This window comes from Lepus europaeus, chromosome 9 (genome assembly GCF_033115175.1).
Source record: "Lepus europaeus isolate LE1 chromosome 9, mLepTim1.pri, whole genome shotgun sequence".
Lineage (NCBI taxonomy): Eukaryota > Metazoa > Chordata > Mammalia > Lagomorpha > Leporidae > Lepus > Lepus europaeus.
The window spans coordinates 117,430,367-117,450,856 of record NC_084835.1 but is presented as its reverse complement, the minus strand read 5'-3'; the positions used below and the strand labels follow the sequence as shown (position 1 = coordinate 117,450,856).

At 41.3% G+C, this 20,490-nt stretch overlaps 1 protein-coding gene across 2 annotated transcripts in view; it reads right to left on the bottom strand.

Annotated features, from left to right (window-relative positions):
* The window catches only part of SOCS6 (suppressor of cytokine signaling 6), a 46,695-nt gene that overhangs the window by 17,114 nt on the left and 9,091 nt on the right, over positions 1-20,490 (bottom strand). The window contains exon 2 of one of the 2 annotated variants that reach the window (XM_062201796.1): positions 6,439-6,519. The exons of the other annotated variant lie outside the window; for it this stretch is intronic. The gene's annotated coding sequence lies outside the window, so the exon portion shown is untranslated. The remainder of the gene's footprint in view (positions 1-6,438; positions 6,520-20,490) is intronic. 2 annotated transcript variants of the gene reach the window in all.

Sequence of the window (20,490 nt, the reverse complement as noted above, 5' to 3'; positions counted from 1 at the left end):
TAAATAGGAAAAACAACAACAAAAAAGGGTAAGAATTAACTAAAATGTCCAACACAGCGTTAGATACCTAACTGAGTGAAAGAGAAAGTCTCAAGGCAAAGAGTATACTACTTTAAAACAAGCATAATGAAAACATAACACATCAAAATCTATGCAAGTTCACAAAACCCTGTAACTGGGCTCACAGGAAAATCTAAACTCAAAACTAAAGAGCAAGGAACTAAAAGAAACCAATTCGAGAAGTCAATAGCTATAATCAAAATTAAAGAAAAAGAAAATTCAGGAGAAAAATAAACAGCACATATTAATGAGTTAGAAAATGAAATGTAGTAATAATAATGCTGTAAGAGTTGATTCTCTAACAACAGAAAATTCAACTAGAAAACATAAGAAAAAAGGACCATGTATTTATATAAAACTAGAGATGCAGAGTGCTACACAGATTCATAAAACAAAAATATGTGAGTACTTGGAAAACTATGAAAATTCATGCAAAACTCAGAAGAAATGGATAATTCTATAGTAAAAAAGCATATATATACATATATATATATATATATATATACACTAAAATTTGCATCAGAGGAGGTAAAAATCCAAGAGAGACTAGTAATTGTCAAAGAAACTAAAAGTTACCAAATAGCTACCATGGCCCTCTTCTCCTGGGGAGGAAAACTGACAGATCATTAAAGACTAAGCCCAATATTCACATGGGTGTTTAACCTAGTGACTGACACACATGGGTACATGGGTTCCATTCCGGGCTCCAGCTCCTGACTTCAGCTTCCTACTTACGTGCACCCCAGGAGGCAGCAAGTAATGGTTCAAGTAAACAGTTCCCTATCACCCACCTAGGACACCTGCACTGCATTCCCAGCTCTTTGCGCCTGTTTCAGCTCAGCCCCAGGTGTTGAGGGCATTTGGGGAGTGAACCCGTAGATAGAATCTGTCTGCCTCTCAAAATAAAAAAAAAAAAAAAAACAAAGAAACAAACAAAAGAAAAAAAACCTTGCTACTCAACTTCAGAACAAAGAGAAAAAAATCCAAAATTTATTTATGAAGTTAAAAGAAAAATTTGGCAAAGACAGAACATCAGAAAAAAAAAAAAAAAGGGTTTAGGAACTCTGAAATACAAATCTCAACAGTAAACACTGGGAGTGGTAGGGGAAATAATTCAATGAGGTAACCTATATCCCTGAATTGCTAACATGGTTCTGTATTTGGAAATCTGTTAATAGAACTAACAAAGGAGGAATAGATCAAAGGAGTAAAATCATATGATCATAGCTACAAAAATGTGAAAAAAAAATCAACATTAATTTCTGACCTTCCCTCTAAAAAACCATCTGTAAAACAAGAACATGTGAATTTCCCATGATACACATAACAAAATAGAGCCAAGACAAATAATGAAATACTGAAAGCCAGCTACAAGGACATCAATTACCAATATCATTAAATAGCATCATTTTCAAAACATTAGCTCAGTGAATTAAATAAGTGTAAGAAATAACTATATATACTGGAGAAGAAGAGACAAGATTTCATTATTTACTATGACATGACTGCATATCCTGGAATAGAAAACATCAAAAGATACAGCTGAACAACTACTAGGGAGTGGGAAAAAAAACAAGAACTCAGTCAAAAGACTGGTAACACAGGTAAAAAAAAAAAAAATCACGAGTCATTCTATAATTTTAAAAGCTGGTAAGAAACACAATAAAAAACTAGATCCTATTTATAATATATTCAATAAAGATGAATAGGAAAAATTCTTCAGAGTATTGTATTAGATTTGATATCCAGAAAGATACAACTTATTCCTAGATAAAACAATTCAATCCTATGAAAGCTTAAACTCAGGATCTCAGGAACCTATGAATGTTTCAAAGAGAAACTTGGCAAAATGATAATGAAGTTACCTTTGTTATATAAACAATGGGTCAGAAAAATTCTCCAAGATTAAATAATAAACTAAACAAGATATTAAAACACATCACGGGGCCAGTGCTGTGGCATAGCAGGTAAAGCCCCTGTACCAAGTGGGAGTCCTAGAAGAAGCTCCTAGCTCCTGGCTTCAAATCAGCCCAACTCCAACCATTGCAGCCATTTGGGGAGCGAACCAGCAGATGGAAGATCTCTCCATCTCTGCCCTTCTCTCACTCTGTAACTCTGCCTTTCAAACAAATAAATAAATCTTGTTTTAAAAACAGCAAATATACATGACAGGATTAATTTCTGCAACGTAGACTGTGCTGTTAGCAATCAGCAGGAGAGGGGTTGGCTTTGTGGAGTAGTGGGTAAAGTCACTGACTGCAACAACAGCATCCCACATGGACTAAGGTTCACATACCAGCTACTCCACTTTCGATCCAGCTCCCTGCTGATGGCCTGAGAAAAGCAGCAGAGGATGGTCTAGGTGTTTGGTCCCCTGCCACCTGTGCGAGGTCCGGATGAAGCTCCTGGCTCCGGCCTAGCCCCAACCACTGCAGTCATCAGGGGAGTGAGCCAGTGGATGTAAGATTGATCTCTCTCTCTCTCTCTCACTCTCCCTCCCTCCCTCTCCATAACTCTTTAAAAATAAATGAATCTTTAAAAAATAGGAATCAGTAGGAGAAAGGCAAATAGTCCTATAATCAAATGGAAAGAAAATACAAACAAACCACTCACACAAAAAGAATGACAGAAGTTGGAAGAAAAGCAAGAAAGAATGAAATGAAGCAAACACAAAAAGGAAAAAACAAATTCAAAGTGGGCAATCACAACCAAAAATATTCTCAATTTGTTCATCACATAGAAATTCAAGGAATTTTGGGGTGATAGGAACCGCTCCATATCTTGTCATGGTGCGTTCATGACTGAACACATGTGTCAACACTCAAAGACCTGTACACTAACAACAGCAATTTCAACTGTATGTAAATTATATCTCAAGTTCAAAAATTCACTAAAAAGGAAATTCAAAACAATACAACATCTTCACTTACGAGCTTGAGAAAGTTAAATTAGTATTACCTAACACTGCAAAGGGTATCCCAACGTGGATACTCATGATCAACACTGAAGTATAAAGTGGTACAACACTGAAAAGAATTATTTGAAAATATTGATCAAAATTCTAAACTGCCAGATGCTTTATACAAGTAATTACATTATTATAAAATTGCTTTTTGAATATATACTCATGCCAAAAACAAAGACATATGGAAAACTATTTTCTATAGCATTAATTTAAAAAAAAAAAAGCTAACATTACTTGATCATTTACCTAACGTTGGAAAATATGGAAGCCAGCTATGTGGCATAGAAGGTTAAGCCTCTGTCTGCAGTGTCAACATCCCATATGGGCCCTGGTTTGAGTCCTGGCTGCCCGCTTTGGATCCAGCTCTCTGCTATGGGTGGAAGATGGCCCAAGTCCTTGGGCCCCTGCATCCATGTGGGAGACCAAGAAGTAGCTTTGGGCTCCTGGCTTCAGACAGGCCCAGCCCCAGCCATTGTGGTCATTTGGGGGAGTGAATCAGCAAATAGAAGATATCTCTTGTCCCTCTTCCTCTCTCTGTAACTCTGCCTTTCAAATAAAAATAAATAAATAAATGTTAAAAAAAAGAAAAAGAAAATATAGACTACATATGTTAGGGTTTAGTTTCAGCCTTGTGAATATATCACGTCTCATTTATCTTTATAATCCTATAAATTTGGTATTACACAAAAACCAGCGTGACACTGTAGATCCAGACCACATGAATTCATGTCTATCTCTGCTTTATTTAATAGCTGTGTGATTCTAGAAGCAATAGCACCCATCACTCTTGTGGGTGTTAAGGTTTAAATATGTTAATATATGGGACATCCTTAAAACAACCCTTAGGGACCAGCACTGTGGCGCAGCAGGTAAGCTGCTGCCTGCAGTGCCGGCATCCCATACGGGTGCCAGTTCGAATCCCAGGTGCTCGGCTGCTCCACTTCCAATCCAGCTCTCTGCGATGGCCTGGAAAAGCAGAAGACGGCCCAAGTCCTTGGGCCCCTGCACCCATGTGGGAGACCCAGAAGCAGCTCCTGGCTCCCGGCTTCAGATCGGCACAGCTCCAGCCATTGCAACCAACTTGGGAGTGAACCAGCAGATGGAAAATCTCTCTCCTTCTCTCTTTCTCTGCTTTCAAATAAATAAATAAATCTTCAAAAAAAAAAAAAAATACCTAGCCCATTTCAGGCTGTTTAGGTGTCTGTACTGATAGTAGTTGTAATAATCCCATTGTATAGATGGGGAAGCTAAGGCACAGACAGATTAAGGTGCATGCCTAAAATCACACCACTGATTTGAGAACCCACTTAATCACTACAGAAGACTTTTACTGCATAATTAATTTTAGCAAAAATGTAGAATTATCCTAAATGTCAGACAACAATACACATAAAAAAGTTGGTGGACTAGTTTAATAAATTATATTCACTACAGTGGAATATTATACAGATAACAAAAAAAATGCAGAGAGAGAACATTTTGGTACAGTGAATTAAGTCACCACTCGGGATGCCTGCACCCCGTACTGCAGTGCTGGTGTGAGTCCCAGCTTCTGTGCTTCAGACACAGTTTCCTGCTAAGGCATTCTGGGAGGCAGCAGAAGACAGCTCAAATGTTTGGTCTTCTGCCACCAACACTGAGACCTGGGTTCCTGGCTTCTGCTTGGATCAGTCCCCACTGTTTTTAGACATTTGGGGAGTGAACCAGCAGATAGAAAATTGGTTATCACTATTTATTTTGTCTGTCTCTCTCTCTCTGTGCTGTTCTGCCTTTCAAGTAGATAAAAATAAATATATACTAAAAAAAAAAAAAATGCCCAAAATAATATTACTGAAGAAAAAAAGCAAGCAATAAAACAAAATGTGAACATGGTCCTATTTGAGTATAAATATATTTATATGCCTAAATATGCACAGTAATTGTATCAAAGGATACACAAATGACAGTGATCAAAACACTAATAATAGGAAGAAAGATCAGGAAGCCAGCTGACTTCTTAACTGTATTACTTTCTGTGGCCACTGAGCAGGTTGCACATTACTACACAACAATCAACTCCCACTGTACTTACAAAAGAAAATAAGGTAGACCAGGTGAAAGATCATGTCTGCATGCTTCAGCCGCCGCTGTCATGAAAAGCCAGGCTCTGGTGCCCACAGCTTCCTCAGTCCAAGCTGCTCCTCGTTCCTCCCGGCTCTCTCCTGATGTGAAGCACTCTAATTCCCCCCAGCTTCGAACTTCTGCTTCCCTCTTTCACCACAGCTCAGACTCTTCCAGTGGCTTGGTTCCCTGTGGCCACCAAGAACAAACCACTCCGGCCAACTCCCTGACACCTAATACCTCTCACCACTGTAACTTCTATAGAAGTCTCTGACTTATGCCCACTTCCGCGCCTCCCTTATTTCATCACTCCAGGTCACATCTTTACCTTGACACCGACAAAACACTGTACTTCCTGGATGAAAGATACTGCCCTCAAGGATCTTAGACTATTAGCAAACATTAATAGCAGACTTAAAAGTTCTGAGAAAGAAACATATTTAGGATACTACCATTGCCTAGAAAGATACCCAACTCAGACCAGGGAGTTTGCTACAACTACTGTTACTGCTTTACTGCAACCATGGGGGAGGGGGGGCATTTTGCACTAGAAAATGTAGATTTATCTTCTTGACTCTCACAAGGACTCTGAAGCTAAAATCTTTATCTCCATTTTACAAAAGAGCAAAGTAAACCTTAGCCAGTTTAACAATTTGCCAAAAGCCACAAAAGAAGTTGCTAAACAACAGATATAAGTGCGGAATCCTTGGTAAATGATTCAGAAACAACCACCTTGTCTCACATAACACCAAGATGTAGCCCAGTGATTGACAGCTCCCCCTGGAGCTGCCCTGACTCTATTTTACAAGGACCTTGGGTATCTCTGCCTCAGTTTCTTTATTTGAAAATGTAGAGAAAACCAGGGAATTCACCTCTAGCAAGATGCAATGAGGTTGAGAATTCCTTTCCCAAAAGCAACTAGAAGCCTGGATTACACTGTTGTGTTTTTTAACTTATTTATTTCAAAGATTTACAGACACACACACACACACACACAGAGAGAGAGAGAGAGAGAGAGAGAGAATCTTCCATACTGGTTAATTCCCCAGCTGGGCTGGGCCGAAGCCAGGATCCAGCAGCTTCTTCCAGGTCTCCCAAATGAGTGGCAGGGGCCCAAACACCTGGGCTATCTTCCGCTGCTTTTCCCAGGTCATTTGCAGGGAACTGGACCAGAAATGGAGCGGCTGGGATACAAACCAATGCCCATATGGGAAGCAGGTGTGGCAGACAGCAGCTTTACCCACTATGCCACAATGCCAGCCCCTAAGCTGTAAAAAGCAACCATTTCAGCACTTTGGAGATGAACAGCTTACCAGAGAAGACACTTTTTCATGGAGACTATTGAACTTCACTGAATGCAGTCTGTGGTGGTCTTGCCCAGGGGGCTGACGTGACTGGGAGCAAGAAAGAAAGGACACATCACAAACATGGGAAATGAAGAATGCAAGCAACACTGAGAGTCAAAGTGCTGAAAGCAAGTGTTAACCAGGAATTTCATATGCAAAACAATGCTCAAAAATAGACAGGAAATAAAGCCATTCCCACATAAGAAAACACTGCTAGCCATGTTGCTAGCAGACCTATCTTGCAAAAAATACCACAAAGAAGCTCCTCTAATTCAAAAAAAGGAATACCTGATAGTGACTGGAAATGAAAAATATTTAGGTTAACATAAAAAGCTATTTTAAAAACCACAAATTTTTTCACATTCCTTCTCTTCTTCAGAGGATTTGAGATTGTGTGTGTGTGTGTGTGTGTGTAACACTGCTGTTGAGGTTATAATATGTAACACATATAGATACGATGTAAGTGAGTAACTGCACAAGAGAACGAGAGGAAATAAAGACACATTAGAAGCTAAGTCTCTATTTTACCAGATTTGCTATTTTCAACTACACTGTGATAAATAAATACTTATCCACAGAGTGATCATGAAGGTAACTCAGGCAGCCAGCACTGTGGCACAGGAAAGCTACCACTTGTATCATCCTATATTGGAATGCCAACTCAAGTCCTGGCTGCTCAGCTTCTGATCCAGCTTCGTAATGCACCTGGGAAGACAGTATAGGATGGCCCAAGTTCTGGGAACCCTGCCACTCATGTGGGAGACCCGGACAGAGTTCCTGTCTCTTGGCTTCAGACCGGCCCACACCAAGCTGTTGTGGCCATTTGGGGAGTGAACCACGTAATGGAGGATCCCTATCCTTGTTTTCCTCACTATCACTCTGCGTTTCAAATAAGTAAATAAATCTTATTTTAAAATGGCTTTAAAATTATCAAGTTATTGTTTTTTAAGTCAACAGAAATTAAATTGGTACAACTAAATATATGCATACATTTAACACAAAAGAATGCAACACAGAAACAAATAAAAATGAAAAAACTAAAAACACAAATAGCAAAGTGATATATGAAAATGCAATATAACAACAGTTACATTAAGTGTGAATGTAAGTGTGAATTTTACTCTGGGAGTTAGCCAGCTAGCTATACACTACAGGCAAAATCCAGACCATCATCCTTTTTGCACGGCTCATGAACTAAAAGTGGTTTTAAATGTTATCTATTCATTTGAGAGGCGGAGAGAGGTAGGAGGATAGGGAGAGAAAGAGTTCTCAACCACTGATTTACTCCACAAAAGGCTGTGAAGCCTGGAGTCAAAGCTAGGAGCTGGAAATACAATCCAGGTCTCTTCTATGGGTGACAAGAACCCAATTACTTGAGCCATTACTAGTGCCTCCTAGCATCTGAATTAACAGGAGGCTGGAGCCAGGAGCCAGAACCAAGAATCAAACTCAGGTACTACCAAGTGGGGTGCAGTGTCTTAATCACTAGGCTCGATGCCTGCTCCCAAGTTGTGTTGTTGAGTAAGAAGCCATATGGCACGCAACACCTAACAGGATGGTGCTGTCTACAAAAGACTCCCCTAATACGGTAAGATACAAATCACTTGAATAGGGCAGAAAAGAGTACACCATGTAAACAGTAATCATGACAACTAGGATAGCCACTTTAATATCAAAACAAAATATACTTTAAGCAAGAAGCATTACTAGAGGTAGAAGCATAGACTTCAAAGTGAAAAGATAATCAATACATCATGAAGTATAAATGTCGATGCACTTACTAACAAAACCCCAAAATACATAAAGCAAAGCTGACAGAATTGAAAAGAGAAACTGACAACTCAACAATAATACTCAAAAGATTTCAAAAGCAGGTTGAGCATCCTTAATCCTGAAATCTGAGATCCAACGTAATCTCTAAGTGAAAAATTCCACACCTGACCTCATGTGATGGGCTGCAGTCAAAAGTAGGCACTTTAAAAATATTATGTAAAATTATAGTACTTGTTAGCTTTTCATCACTACAATGAAGTATCTCACACTTGGCTTTATAAAGGTAAGAAGTGTATTTAGCTCTCAGGGCATGGTGCCTATACCAGTTCAGTTCCACTGAGAATGTCATAAATGATAGATGACAGCAGAGGCAGAAGTGATCACATGTCAAACTATGAGCAGGAGACAACTGGGATCCCACAATCCCTTTCAAGGGCATGTCCAGTATCCCTGGGACCTTCCGCCAGGCCCCATCCCTTATATATTCTAACATCTCCCAATACTACTACCCTGGGAACCAAGTTCCTAATCACAATGGATCCAAGGGGACACAGCAATTATCTTGGGCTACATGTACGACGTGTATATGAAACAAATGCATTTCATGTTTAGACGTGGGTCCCATTCCAAGTTATCTCATATATACTCAAATAGCAAAAAAGTTTCTTGAAAATCTAAAACCCAAAAAATTTTCAGTTCCAAAAATTTGATAAGGGATACTCAACCTGTAATTGACTGAACAAGCTGGAAGGAAGTAAGAAGGCTATGTAAGACTTAAACATTTTCAACAAAGTTGACCCAAAGTTTCATTCTTTAGTATAGACCACAATAAAACTTGATAAACTCAAACAGACTTTAATAAAGTATGTTCTCTGACCACAAGGGAGCCAAATTACCCATAAAAGCAAACCTGAAAAAAACACCAAATATTTGAAAATTAAACAAAAACTTCTAAATAACCCATGAGCTAATGAATAACAATCACAGGAGAAGTTAAAAAAATGTATTTTGAATAGAATAAAAATAAAACATGTATCAACTTACGGGATGCAGTTAAAAGTAGTACTTGGGGGGCTGGTGCTGTGGCACAGTGGGTAAAGCCACCACCGGCAGTGCTGGCAATCCCATATGGGTACAGGTTTGAGTCCCTCCTGCTCTACCCGATCAAACTCTCTGCTATGGCCTGGGAAATCAGATGCCCCAAATCTTGGGACCCTGAACCCACATGGGAGACCCAGAAGAAGCTCCTAGCTTCGGATCAGTCCAGCTCCAGCCGTTGCCACCATTTGGGGAATGAACTAGCGGATGAAGACCTCTCTCTCTCTGCCTCTGCCTCTCTGTAACACTGCCTTTCAAATAAATAAATCTTTAAAAAAAGTAGTACTTAGAAGAAAATGTGTAACTTTAAAATGTACCTACATCAGAAAAGGCTTCAAATCAATAACCTAGGTTTTCAACCTTAAGAAAACAGCAGGGGCCGGGCCAGCGATGTGGTGCAGTAGGTTAACTCTCCACCTGCAGCGCCGGCATCCCATATGGGCGCTGGTTCTAGTCCTGGCTGCTCCTCGTCCAATCCAGCTCTCTGTTATGGCCTAGGAAAGCAGCAGAAGATGGCCCAAGCCCTTGGGCCCCTGCACCCACATGGGAGACCTGGAAGAAGCTCTTGGCTCCTGGCTTTGGATCGGCGCAGCTCCGGCCATTGCGGCCATCTGGAGAGTGAACCAACGGAAGGAGAACCTTTCTCTCTGTCTCTCCCTCTCATTGTCTGTAACTCTACCTCTCAAATAAGTAAAAATAAATAAAATCTTTAAAAAAAAAATAAAAAGGGAAAGAAATCAGCAGGGGTTAGCACTGTGACTGTGACGCAGCAGATAAAGCCATGGCCTGCAACGTCAATATTCCATATGGGTGCCAGTTTGGGTCCCAGCTACTCTACTTCCAATCCAGCTCCCTGCTTAATGCACCCGGGAAAGCAGTGGAAGCTGGCCCAAGTCCTTGGGCCCCTGCACCCACGTGGGAGACCTGGATGAAGCTTCTGGCTCCTGACTTTGGACAGACCCAGCTCTGGCTGTTGCAGCCATTTGGGGAGTGAAAAAGCAGATGGAAGTCTTTCTGCCTCTGCCTCTGCCTCTGCCTCTCTCTCTCTCTCTGTAACTCAGTCTTTCAAACAAATAACTCTTAAAAAAAAAAAAAAATCAGCAAGTCATTCGTAACCAATACACTACAAGTAGGAAAAAAAAGTACACGGTCATCTTGATAGTTGCAGAAAAGCATAAGACCAAAGACAACACCCTAATGGAAGTTCCTAAGGGAACTTCCCTAATCTGATAAAGAACAATGACAAAAAATCTTCAGCAAACATCATACTTATTAATGGTGTGAGACTAAGTGCTCCATCTCTAGGGCTGAGAACAAGAAAAGATGTCTGCTCTTACCATGTCTACTCAACACTGTGATGAATGGTTGAGTCAGTGCAACAAGGAAAAGTGCATCCAAATTGGAAAAGAAAAAATAAAACTATTCACAGCTGATAGAATCTTGTAAACACAGCAATTGAAGGAAATCACACACAAAAACTTACAAGTCTACAAAACTTCTTAGCAACAGTTAAGATACAGAAAGTAGGATGTTAAATAATTACAGATTCCATGTTCATGGACTGGAAGATTCAAAGATTCAAATGTTACTAATATGGCAATCCTCTCAAAACTGATCTAGAGGGGCCTGCACTGTGGTGTACCAGGTAAAGCCGCACATCCTATATGGGCACAGGTTCAAGTCCCAGCTGCTCCACTTCCAATTCAACTCTCTGCTACGGCCTGGCAAAGCAGCCAGAGGGTGGCCCAGGTCCTTGGGCCCCTGTACCCGTATGGAAGACCCGGAAGAAGTTCCTGGCTCCTGGCTCTGGATCAGCGAAGCTCCAGCCATTGAGGCCAGTTAGCGAGTGAACCAGCGGATGGAAGACCTCCTTCTCTCTCTCTGTCTCCTTTTCTTTGTTTAACTCTGACTTTCAAATAAATGAATAAATCTTCAAACAAAACAAAAAGATCTAGAAATTAAAACAAAATCACAAGTTCAATAGGTTCTTTTGCATAAATTGATAAATGATCCCTAAAATTGATATGGAAATGCATTTTTTTAATTTTATTTTTTTGTTTGTTTGTTTTTTGACAGGCAGAGTGGACAGTGAGAGAGAGAGACAGAGAGAAAGGTCTTCCTTTGCCGTTGGTTCACCCTCCAATGGCCGCCGCGGTTGGCGCACTGCGGCCGGCGCACCGCGCTGATCCGATGGCAGGAGCCAGGTACCTATCCTGGTCTCCCATGGGGTGCAGGGCCCAAGCACTTGGGCCATCCTCCACTGCACTCCCTGGCCACAGCAGAGAGCTGGCCTGGAAGGGGGGCAACTGGGACAGAATCCGGTGCCCTGACCAGGACTAGAACCCGGTGTGCCGGCGCCACAAGGCGGAGGATTAGCCTAGTGAGCCACAGCGCCGGCCTGGAAATGCATTTTTAAAAAGAAAGTTATGCTACTTGATTTCAAAAGTGATTATACTCTGCCTTTCAAATAAATAACAAATAAATATTAAAAAATTTAAAAAAAATTTAAAAAGTGATTATAAAGCCACAGTAATGAAGACAGTGTGACACTGCGTTGAAACTGGCACATGCATCAATATAACATAATTAAAAGAGTTCAAAAACTCTTTTAATAAACTCTTAAATTTACTGTCAATGGATTTGCAAGAAAGGCTCTAGGCAAATTATTTTTAATAAAATTTGGACAACTGGATAGCTAACAACAAAAAGTTAAGCCCCTACCTCACACCAGAAGTAAGATTAACACAGAAAGGATCATAACCTAACTCTAAGAGTTGAAAGCACAAGCAGAAAACTTCTAGAGAAAGTCTTTGTGGCACTGGTTTGGGTAAAGGGTTCTGAGGCACAATACATAAAAACATAAAAGAAAAACACATAAATTAGACCTCACTAAAATTTTGAAAACTAAAACAAAAATTAAAACCCTTTGTATTTCAAAACAAGTCTTTAAGAAATGGACAAGTCACAGACTAGGAGACTTACACAGATGTTTTTGCAAAGAAGATACAGAAATGGCTAAAAAGCACATTGAAAAGCTCTTAAACCACCAAGAGACACCAATACACACTGACCAGAACAATAAACACCAAGTCAGAGAGAATGTAGAGCAACTGTAAATCTCACACACTGTCAACAGGACTATGAAACAGGCTGGCTTTTAAACAAAATGTTTCTTCTTTCCCAGGTGGGAAAGTTGAGATTAAAATGTATTATGAAATACACTAAAAAGAATTTATGACAGGATATGTGTATTTCAGACCATATCATTCCATATAGACAGACTTCTTTATCTTTTATTTCAGCTGCATAATGTTTGTGTCTTGGCTTTTTTTTTTTTTTTTTTTGGAACCGAAAACAGCTATTTCTCATTTTATTTTAGTCTGAGATTAATCTGGTATTGGATTTCTGTGAAGTAGGAACGGATTTCTATTTTCCCACATGGAAAATCTACTGATTCAATACATTCATAGAAAAATATTGCTCCTGGTAAGAATTAAAAGAAATGCAAGCTAAAATAGTAATGACATTAATTTGTCACGTATCAAATCTGCCAAGATTTTTCTGGATGATGACATTCACACTTCAGCGTCTTAATTGGTTTTTAAAAATAATTTGGCAGGGCTGGCACTGTGGCATAATCCATATAGCATCCTATATTGACGCCAGTTCCAGTCACAGCTGCTCCATCCACTTCCAATCTAACTCTCTGCTATGGCCTGGGAAAGCAGCAGAAGATGGCCAAAGTCCTTGGGCCCCTGCACTCGCATGGGAAACCCAGAGGAAGCTCCAAGCTCTTGGCTTTGTGGCACAGCTCCAGCCACTGCAGCCATCTGGGGAGTGAACCAGCGGATGAAAGACCAACCTCTCTCTCTCTTCCCATCACCCCCACCTCTGACTTTCTGTAACTCTGCCTTTCCAATAAATAAATCTTCCAAAAAAAATATTTGGCAGGGGCCGGCGCCACAGTGCAGTAGGTTAATCCTCTGCCTGCAGTGCTGGCATCCCACATGGGCACTGGTTCAAGTCCCAACTGCCCCTCTTCCAACCTAGCTCTTTGCTATGGCCTGGGGAAGCAGAAGAAGATGGCCCAAGTACTTGGGCCGGGAAGCACCTGGCTTCAGATCAGTGCAGCTTCGGCCATTGCAGCCATCTGGGGAGTGAACCAATGGAAAGAAGACCTTTATCTCTGTCTCTCCCTCTCAATGTCTGTAACTCTACCTCTCAAATAAATAAATAAATTCTTTTAAAAAATAATTTGGCAACATGCAACTCTTAGAAATAATCACCCTTTGACCCAATAATGTAGTTTTTATAAATCTTTAACAATATGATGCCAAAGCAAAACAATGCCCCTACATCATTATTTATGTTTAAAAATTTACACTTAAAAAATCAGAAATATCCTAATTTCCAACAGTATGAGAACAGTAATCGTGGCACATCTACACAATGCTACCTTAGGGAGCCACTGAAACTGATATTCATGCAGAGTTATAAATAACACAGGGGAAAAGTTCATATTGTTCATTTGTTAAGTGCAGAAACACAGGAAACAAAATTATACGTAAAGTGTGGTTTCAATTCTGTAGAAAGAATGGGGAGGAAAACTGGACCTGAAAGAAGTACAGCAGAACTGTTAAACAGACAGCAGAATTCTTTGTAAAAGTTATTTTCAATAGTTCATTTTCAAAATAGTCTATAACAAGCATGCAGTGTTTACAAGAATAAGGTATATGATCTTGTTCATTCCTAAAACTGCTTGTATAAAGGGAATGGCTGAGTAAATAAATCAGATGCCATCAATCAAGGCCTTTTCCTTTGAGTTATATCACAAATACCAAATAGAAAACAAACTAGCAGACAATACTATTATTATGGAACCTCAACAGCCTCCTCTTTCTCCCCTACCTATGCAAAGTAACATTCTGCAAATCTGACGTAACAATTTTTGTACTGTTGTGTATATATGAGTAATCAGAGACTGGCCTTAAAACGTCAAAGTCTAGGAGACCAGAAAGACAAATGTACCAAGTTTTGAAGGACTCTCTTCCCTCCTTATTCATTTTTTTTTTTTTTATCTTTTTTTGACAGGTAGAGTTAGACAGTGAGAGAGAAAGACAGAAAGAAAGGTCTTCCTTCTGTTGGTTCACCCCCCCCCCCCCCAATAGCCGCTACTGCTGGCGCGCGGCAGATGGCACGCCAGGCCGATCCGAAGCCAGGAGCCAGGTGCTTCTCCTGGTCTCCCACGCGGTGCAGGGCCCAAGCACTTGGGCCATCCTCCACTGCACTCCCGGGCCACAGCAGAGAGCTGGACTGGAAGAGGAGCAACTGGGACAGAATCCGGCGCCCCGACCAGGACTAGAACCCGGTGTGCCGGTGCTGAAGGCGGAGGATTAGCCTAGTGAGCTGCAGCGCCAGCCATCTCCTTATTCATTTTTTATTTCATAATTCACTATAATCATTCCTTTGAACATACTGTACCTCAATTCCCTTCCTCTATTCTCCCTTTGCAAAACTCTTCTGGCAAAATCACATAGGTTAAATCTGGCTGCATGTGCCATACCGGCACCTATACAACTCAATGTGGCTGAAGAACCACTGTGCCTCATCTCTTCCAATTCATGACCATGAACCGCAGGTGGATCCTTAAATGCAGCCTGGAAATCAAACTACATCTCCCTGGTCCAGTCCTTCTCTCCTTCCTTGCCAACCATTTTATACTCCATCACCTTCCCTCACACCTGTAATACCAGCTCCCTTTATCTTCTATCTCAGCTGTTGGCACAGCTTCCTATTTCACTGGAAAAACACCAAGGACAGCAGAAGGACTCTTCAGACTCCATGACTGCATCTACCTACTAAGCAACAGCAGTGTCCACATGACTGCCCTCTGGTTACCGTCCCACGGGTGTCCCACATTCCACCTGCACACTTCACCTCCTTCACCTGTCAACAATTTCCCTTCACCACGGGATCACTCCTAAAAATGGCACTCCTCATACACAAAGTAGTCTTCCTCTTCCCTCACCAGCTGGGGTCTCATCTCTCCAATCCCTTTTGCAGCAAAGCACCTCAAAACTGTGTACACTCAGGGTCAGCACTGCAACACAGTACGCTAAGCCTCTGCATATGGTGCTGGCACCCCATATGGGCACCAGTTCAAGGCCTGGCTGCTCCTCTTCTGATCTAGCTCCCTGCTTATGGCCTGGAAAAGCAGTAGAAGAAGGCCCAAGCCCTTGGGCCCCTGCACCCACATGGGAGACCTGGAAGAAGTTCCTGGCTCCTGGCTTCAGAACAGCCCAATTACAGTCATTGTGGCCATTTGGGGAGTAAACCAACAGATGGAAGACCTTTGTCTCTCCCTCTCTCTGTAACTCTTACCTCTCAAAAAAAAAAAAAATATATATATATATATATATATATATTAAAAAGAAAGAAAGAAAACCACTGTGTACACTCTATGCCTGCAATTCCCCTTCTTCATACCCACACCAGAACCTTCTCTACCACCATGCTCCATGCCAATTCTAGGTCCTCATCTTGGATGCTCTATTTGACATGGCTGATCGTGATATAAGCATATATATATATATATATATGAACACTACACTGAGTCACTCTTTCTCAGACTCTTGCTGGCTCCAGCCTCTTAACAGTGGAGTCCCCAAGCAGTCTGGCTTTGGTCACCTCTTTTCCATTTGCAAACATGTGTCTCAATGATTTCATTCAGTTCTCAGGGCACTAAACAGCCTCTGGGTGCCAACCACTCCCAGATTTCTCTCTCTTCATTTAGAGACTATATCCAACTCCCTTCCTGTCACTCTGATGGCTCACAGATATCAGGAACTTACTAACCTCTGGGTCTGTTCCATTCCACCTCCCAACCTGTGCTACCTGTAGGATCTCCCACCTGTATATGACTACTCTATTCTTCCAGCTACTCAGATCTAAACCTTCAGAATCATCTTTGGTCCTTCTTTCTTAGATAACCCACAATTAACATGTCACAAAATCACAAATTCAGCTGTCTTCAAAATATATGAAGAATCCAACCACTTTTCACCACTATATTCATCCAAGCTTCCATCTTCTCTCATCTGCAATACTGCAACAGCCTCCCAATTTATTCTCTGCTTTCTCCACATGTCACTGGGGCAGATGCTGCCAGTCTGGCCACTGCTCTGAGCCTGAGTAATAAGACTTTATCTCTGATCCAGGAATCTCATTCCCCTTCCAGCACCCATAAAGCTATAGCAGGCTAAGGCATTAGCTCGCCTGAAGGGTAAAAAATCAGACTCCTCATCGTTTCTGACAGCTATATACCAATGAAGGTAACTGAAACAGAATGAGCATAGTAAACTGCAGTGACTTCTTTCAAGGCTGCTAGATCTTACCATAGCAAGTGCCACTTTAAAAAGCAATAGGACTATTTACATGGCTACAAAAGTGTATTAAGAAATTCAAATACAGGAGCCAGTGCTGTGTCTCAGTGGGTTAATCTGCTGCCTTCAGCTCCAGCATCCCACATGGGAGCCAGTTTGAGTCCCAGCTGCTCCACTTCCAACCCAGCTCTCTGCTAATGTGCCTTGGAAAGTAAAGGAAGATGGTCCAAGTGCTTGGGCCCCTGCACCCACATGAGAGCCTGGATAAAGCTCCTGGCTTCTGGCTTCAGCCTGGCCCAGCCCCATCAGATGCAGCCCTCTGGGAAGTGAACCAGCTGATGGAAGAGCTTTTGGTCTATCTTGCCACACAAAATAAAGGGGGGTGGGGGGGTGGGGAGGCTAATCTAAAGCATGCAGAGTTCTAAGTGTCGAATCAATGAAAATAATAAAAACATGCACTAAGACGGAAATATTTAACCTGCAGAAAACACAACTTTCACTTAAGCATTTCTAAGCATTCTTCACTTTAACTTGAGTTCAATACAATGTGGGCTAGGCAGGGAGTTGGTAAGGACAAGGAGCTAAGGACTTCAACATTCAAGCCATATGTACCACTAAATCTCATCACCTTCCATGCTGATTCAACATGGCTGAACAATCAGCACACCTACTTCTCATCATGCAGCTAAGTTTCCTCTTTTTTTATTTTAAAGACTTATTTATTCGAAAGGCAGAGTTATAGAGAGGGAGAGCCACAGATCTTCCATGTGGCATTGCTTTGTCTTTCAAATAAATAAATTTTGTAGAAAAAGGAGTTTATCTATAAACCAACTCATCACTGTTTTATGTATATATTAAATATCAAAATGTACTTTATATATACTTATTAAATTTCCATCATTTTTACACCTGTCTGGGCACTTATCAAATGAAGGAAAACTGCTTTAATAATATTTGATCTTTGTCTACAATTCCAGGCCCAGAGCTCCTAACTCTTGTCATTCTTAATGTCAGAGTTATCGTTTCTTTTCCATAATCACACCTAATTCTTTTTCCTGTAGAACTCCTAGACAGCTGTAATTACACAGCCAGCCAGTGTTCAGTGTGAGAACCTTAAGCCCCACCCTCATCCCCATGCCCTCACAGGAGAGGGAAGGAGATGGGAGATCGAGTTGTAGAAAAACTCTTTAAAAAAGCAGATTCAGGGGACCAGCACTATGGCGTATCAGATAAAGCCGCAGCCTGCCGCCAGTTTGCTCCGCTTCTGACCCGGCTCCCTGCTAATGCACCCGGGAAAGCAGCAGAAGATGGCCCAAGTCCTTGAGACCTTCCACCCCCTTGGGAGTGCCGGATGAAGCTATTGGCTTAAGCCTGGCCCAGCTCTGGGCATTGCAGCCATTTGGGAAATAAACCAGTAAATGGAAGAACTCTCTCTCTCTCTCTCTGCCTCTGCCTCTGTAACTCTTTCAAATAAACAAATCTTAAAAAAAAAAAAAAAAAAACCAGCAGCAGCAGAGCACCCAGGACATGAACTGGCACCCATATGGGATGCTGGCATCACATGCAGTGGCTTCACTGGTTACGCCACAACGCTGGCCCCAATATCAAAATTTTAATATATCTTAAATTTAATTACAAGGGCCAGAGGATGGAAGGAGCAGAGACAGAGAACCCAATAAAAGACTGTTTCACATTCCTAAGTTTATGTTGAAACCTTGACTGAAATCCCAAAGGCACTGCGTGCACCCTGTTTACACACAAACTTCCCAGACTCCCAGACTGGTAGCACCAAGCAACACAAAACAAACAGCCACTTCTAGGTCCTCCCAATCCCAAAGCGTCCCTTATCCTGCTGCTCTTATCTATAGCCAGTGTAGACCCAATGCAAACAACTCAGGTTTTCCTTCCCCTCATTTTTTTTTCCCCTTATACAAATACTCTTAGCTCTAGGTCTAGTGAAACATCTTTCTGACTATTTGTTATCCAGCCTTAATGCTGGCAGTTCTGGAAACTTGTCCCAGGTATTGGTCACTCATCTGGCTTGTACATGTAATGGCTCAAAAAATCCTATTATTTCATAGGTCTCTCAGTCTCAAGAGTTTTATAAGAAACAAGCAAACTGTTTTTCTGGGTTCTATGAGCTGTTCTAGCAAGTTATTTAACATGAGGAGGAGGGCATGGGAACCCCTAATTTATAGCCAGTTTGTGAGAACGATAAGTAGCCTAGCTAGGACTTGTGTCTGGTATCTGAAGGGAAGGCAGCCTTGTGGGACCGAGTCCTTAACCTGTGGGGTCTGTGATATTTCAGGGTAGGCAACAGAATTTCAGAATTCTTGGACATTCAATTTCCAGGTTGAAGAGCTGGCCATTAGTATTGGAAACACACAACAATAAATAAATCAGACTTATATCTTCACTCTGTGTACCTGGCCTGGGTCTTCTATAAAACAGCCGCTTTACATTTTAACAATTAATACAGTGGTCTCCACCCAAAATCAGTGCAGACTTGGGCATGTTGAAAATATAGCAGTGCAACTTATTATTTATTTATTTATTTGACAGGTAGAGTTACAGACAGTGAGAGAGAGAGAGAGAGAGAGAGAGAGAGAAAAGTCTTCCTTCCGTTGGTTCATTTCCCCAAATGGCCGCCACGGCCAGCACTGCACTGATCCAAAGCCAAGAGCCAGGTGCTTCCTCCTGGTCTCCCATGCGGGTTCAGGGACTCAAGCACTTGGGCCATCTTCCACTGCCCTTCCAAGCCACAGCAGAGAGCTATACTGGAAGAGGGACAACTGGGACTAGAAGAACCCGGTGACCATATGGGACGCCAGCACCGCAGGCGAAGGACTAACCAAGTGAGTCACAGAGCTGGCCCAGCAACTTAATATTGAGCTCATCAATGATCCCTATACCCCCACCTGATTAGCCAAGGCATAATTACATAATTTGAAATATCAATTGTAGTACTTTGTTATAATGCAAACATCCATATTATTATATATTACATAATGTAATACATCCTGACTTCTAGAACAAGAATGTAAAAAACTATTTTAATTATAGCTATTTTAATATGATTCATTCATATGATCACAATTTTAAGTTAAAATCCATTATTTAACATTTCAATGTCAATAGAATTATTTTGGCCACAAATTTAGCAAATTCCCTAAAAATCTGACTACTTTTTTTTTTTTTTTATTTGACAGGTAGAGTTATAGACAGAGAGGCAGAGAGAAAGGTCTTCCTTCGATTGGTTCACTTCCCCAAATGGCCACCACGGCAGGCGCTGTGCCGATCCGAAGCCAGGAGCCAGGTGCTTCTTTCTGGTCTCCTATGCGAGTACAGGGGCCCAAACACTTGGGCCATCCTCCTCTGCCCTCCCGGGCCACAGCAGAGAGCTGGAATGGAAGAGGGGCAGCCGGGACTAGAACCCGGCACCCATATGGGATGCCAGTGCCACAGGCGGAGGATTAACCAAGTGAGCCACAGCACTGGCCAAAAATCTGACTACTTTTATGTCTGTATTAAAGTATAAATGGCTTCACTGATTAACCTACAATTAGGTAAGATCCTTTGAGAATTTCTGACAAACTATGAACAATGAAGTAGGGTCCAAAGACCTATTTGCTGTTTCTGTTTTTATTCCGGTACAGGGGTACTTTAGCAAACAGTAGTAGGATGAAATTCCATCATCAATTTTGATTTTAAGATTTAAGTTGTAGGGCCGACACTGTGGCGCAGTGGGTTAACACCCTGGCCTGAA